Source organism: Chenopodium album, chromosome 18 (assembly GCF_948465745.1).
Source record: "Chenopodium album chromosome 18, dcCheAlbu1.1, whole genome shotgun sequence".
Classification (NCBI taxonomy): domain Eukaryota; kingdom Viridiplantae; phylum Streptophyta; class Magnoliopsida; order Caryophyllales; family Amaranthaceae; genus Chenopodium; species Chenopodium album.
The window spans coordinates 30343309-30348102 of record NC_137851.1 but is presented as its reverse complement, the minus strand read 5'-3'; the positions used below and the strand labels follow the sequence as shown (position 1 = coordinate 30348102).

The window sequence follows — 4794 nt, the reverse complement described above, 5'->3', positions numbered from 1 at the left end:
ATCCCACACTTGAGCCCCACTGTAATCATACACTTAAGCATGGTGGCGTCCAAAGGGAAGGAAGCTAGAGTAAAAGAGTCGCCAACAAGTTTTAGGAACTTGTAAACCGTCCAGAGGGTGAAGGTTACACCCCTTAATGATCCAGGAGATCGCTAACTCCAATAGGTCTGAAACCATGACTAGAAGTTCGGGGATGAAGGTACAAATCCAACCTAAAAGAGATTGAACTTGCCCTAAAAGTAGGTCTCTACTTTATTCTTCTCGTATTCATGTGCGCTTTCTGACTAACATGCAATCAATAAATTAACTCCAAACCTGTTTAATCTATGTTGGCTAAATATTAATGCACAAACAAATCTATTATTGGTGATCACTTGAATCATAATCATATTAATTTAAACAAGATTATTAATTATCTTATTAAGCATGATGACAAGTACAAATTCCCTTTAATCCTGCAAGAGAAGGCGTGATCAAGCAATAACAACAAATAATATATATATATATATATATATATATATATATATATATATATATATATATATATAATATCAAGCAACATAATATTATAACAACAATCATCATCATCTCAATCATAATCTCAATAAAGCTTAATGATAATAGCAAGATCCTAGGCATGATACTAACAAGATTAATAACAAATCCTAGCATGTCACTAAACAATAAAGATTAAAGCTTTATCCCTAACATGATACTAACATGATATTAGAAAGAATAGGAAGCATCATAGAAACATGCATGATATTAGAAATCAATAAAAGCATCCTAACATGATACTAGGAATCAAAATAACATCCTAACATGATACTAGGAATCAAAATAACAATAATTAAATTACTTACTTCGATGCCTCGTACCTCTTTCTAATAACAAAATACACACGCTAGTAACTTCAAGGAAAATAATAAATAAAAACAATTAAATCAAATAATTGAAATATGAATTTGGGACCAAACCCTTAGAAATATTAAACCTTTCACGTTTAGGGCGAAGACAACTTCGAACTTAGCTAGGTGTGTCTAGAACTAATGAATGTGAAATTCTGTAAGAGGGAAGTTTTGGAAAAAGAAGAGAGAGAGAGAGAGAAAGAAAGAGATGATTGTTGTGAATTGTTGATGATTAATTCTAGAAAACGAGGAAATATGACCCCTATTTATAAGAAAACAGTCTGGAAACAAATCAAGTCCTATTCGGAATAAAAATGGCATTTGTCGCCAGGTGACAGGATTAGCGCCAGGCGACAGACTCTATCATTTGACGCTAATTAAAAGATAAAATGCGCTTTTGTACGGAATCCTCTTCATAATATGATTAAGCAGCTAACTCCGTGTTTATCAAATTAAAATCAGGTTTATCATAAAACACTTATTTTATTCCAAATAAAACTCTTTAAAATATAATTATTAATCTTAATTCCATTAGAATTAAAAGAAACCTTCTAAATATTCTAGAAGATTAATCAATCCTAATAACTTTAGGAATAATAATTAATAGGCCCTCCTCTAAATCATTGGGCCACATATAAAAATCATTTCGAGCCCAATTCAATTTAAGCCATAACTCCCTCATTACTCATCGGAATTGAGCTTATAATATATCGTTGGAAAGCTCTTTACGAGCCCAATCCAACTACACTATTATTGGACCCTTATCATGGACCAAACTAAACTGGACTGACTATTTTCATAAATAGAGTAAGAAAAAAAATGTTTTCAAAAACAGAAAGAAAGATATTTTAATAAAAACAACCACATCACTAGACTTTTCACACTTTCACCTCGTTCGATAATCAAATGACGTGAAAGATATTCATCACTGGGTTTGGTTTTGGGGAGACACATTTGGGTGTCTACAGGTAGTACGGTAGCAAACATACAGTAGTAGTAATAGCACATAGCAATAGCTAGCACGCAGTGATAGTACGGTAGTATCAGGCCAGCAGGCACTAGAAGCAGCAGTAGTAGTAGTAGCAGGAGCAGGCGACAAAAGCAACACGCATCAGTAACAGTAACAGCAACAGCAGTAATTAAGATTCACAAGCTTTGCTTGGTAGCTGAAATTGAGAAGGACTTGTTACACTTCCTTATTAGCTAAAACTTAATGCCCATGAGTAGAAGAAGATGGCCAAAACGTTTATAGCTACATCAGCCAAGTAGAACTGTTTTTATCTTCAAAACTGCAGTGTGTTTGACCAACAAGTATATAATGGCTTGTATACCCCAGGCCAAAGACTTGTAATTATCTGCACACTTTCAAATTCGGGTACTTATGAGAATAAGAATGCCCCTATGAATATTCAAAAGCACATAGATATTTAATAGCTTTTCTCAACATGCTGGCATAATCCTTAATAAGAATACTTGACAAGCATGTAGTATCACCACAGTGAAGCCACCACAACTCGCTTGCTACACGATTACCTGGATACCACACAGCTCCGTTTCCTCAGTCTTAATAATGATTACATGCTTCAATATGGCACCAAAGAAAATCACAATATAAAGGTAGCCCACTACTATAATAGAGTATGAGCTAATATATCAGTTTATCTCTCTTATACCTATTTTCAGTCACCTTAGAAAGCCGCAATCCATACCTTTTCTTGATATTATATATTATAAACCAATAAAAAATTAAAAGAAAGCCAAAGATTAAAAAATACCAGACTACATTGAAGATGAGGAAAGCAAAACCAAAGAGGCAAAATTAAATACTCTAAGTCATAATTTGGTCATGGCAAAACAAAAAAGGCAAAATTGGAGATAAGTATAAGGCTAGACCAAAGAGGTAAAATTGGAGATAAGGATAATAATTATAAAAAGTGCCATAAAAAGCTTAACAAACCTGTAGAGGAGTATGACCTAATGAGCCTTGCAGAGGTTTACAATTAGAAAGAGAATGTTCAAGAGGAAGCTGACAAACCATTTGATTCAATAACTACAACAAAGAAATTAACATCACCAAATTTGGAAAGATGAGAGCTAATGAATATAAATATATAATGCAAATGAAAACTAAGAGTAGACCTTTAAATATACTTTCAGCAAGTCACATGCATTCAGGAAGGTTTCATGGCATCATAAGAGCCATGACTAATGTCTAAAATAGCCATGGCATCCAGCACGTACCTAATATGAGATTTTCATGGTACAAATAACAAACTGTATGATCCTTATCATCTATTGTTATAATAGGACGTTCCATATCCATATCAAATCCTAACTAAAGACATAAGTCTACTAAACTACCCACACCAGATCACACAACAAATGTCACTTCCAATTATGTATTCCAACAAGGCCACATTCAATAGACAATATAACTGAACATCCTAATCCAAAAGATGAAGTCCCCAGATTCTCAAAATGATTATCAATTATATATACATGCAAAAATGATTGTATAACAATTTCTCCTACAAACGTGCTGGCTATGAAGTGTCTAAAGATACTAGTTATAGCCTAGGCATCACTAGCTCAAGAAGCCATATATACACCTCCAATCATGTTTTAAAATAAACAAAAGGCATTTTGTTTACAAGCAAACAATCACACTGCACAACTTTTATACATATAATATATTCCAATTATAATTTCAATAATGACATTTAAATAACCAAGAGCAAAAGGCACACCAGTAAGAACATGATTCATGTCCTGTAGTTCAACTTCGAGGAAATGATTTCCATACATATACTTTTGATTTTGTTGTGAATCCCATTTTCCTGGAAAATAATGGACATAATTCACTTAATTAAGTAACCTTTAAAATCAGGTACAACTAATTCATTAGATTGGACATAATTTGGGAATTTGCTCTACAACCTCAATCGAAACCCATAATTTTTTTTAAAAAAATGATATAAAAAAATAGAGATTAGAGGCATTGCATCCTAATAGATCCATTCAACAATCCCACTACTTTCACACAAAAAAACAAGAGAAACCCACGATTATTAGAATAAAAAAAACAAAAGGAAAAGATAAAAATGAAACCTAGGCGAAAGTGAAACAATTCTCACCTGAATTCGATAAGACACGTGTGAGGAACACTAAACTATCAAAGAAATAAACCCTAATTTCATCAATTTCACTAAAGTAAACAACCAAATAATTATGGGGATAGCGTTCAAAATGATGAAGAACCCTAGAAATTGAAGAATTCGAGAAGAGAGAGAAAGAGGGAAGTGGATTAACTTGATATAGAACGGAGAATGAGAGAGAAGGTGGAACTCCTTCGACCGCCATTGTTGTTGTAAATTTCGATTCCTTGATTATTTGCCTTCTAGCTTCTTGAAAATGAACCATCGCCTTGACATCTTCATTAGCCAACCTTCAATCGGTAATCAAAGGAGAGAGAAGAAGACATAAAGTGAAACGAGGTTACGAGGCTGAACGAATTTGAGCCAAGGGATCGCGGGAAATCGAGAAATCAGAGGAAGGAGAAGAAGAGTAAATGAAAAGGGGGTTGAAGTTTATTTAGAGAAGAAGATGATTAATTCTCAACCATAAGATCGTGGAGAAATTGGGAAAAAATAAAGGAAATGGTAAAATTTTAATTAGACTTTTTAAGGGGTAATTTGGTCTGCAAACTGTTCATAAGGATTCTTATTTTGACACTTCTTTTAGTGTTACTATAAAATGTTACCTATTTTAAAGTGATACCATAAAATGTTACCTATTTTAAAAGTGATACCATAAAATGTTACCTATGTTAAAAGTGTTACATTAAGTGTTACATTATACAAAAATGTTACTATAGTGTTACTTATAA

General features: G+C 33.0%; 1 long non-coding RNA gene across 1 annotated transcript; it reads right to left on the bottom strand.

Moving 5' to 3' along the window:
- Window positions 1–574: 574 nt before the first annotated feature.
- On the bottom strand, window positions 575–4466 carry LOC145590766 (uncharacterized). Its single transcript, XR_014102153.1, has 3 exons — window positions 4218–4466; window positions 3656–3745; window positions 575–2958 (listed from the first exon to the last, which is right to left on the bottom strand). It is a non-coding gene; the product is annotated as an uncharacterized LOC145590766 (long non-coding RNA).
- Window positions 4467–4794: the final 328 nt, after the last annotated feature.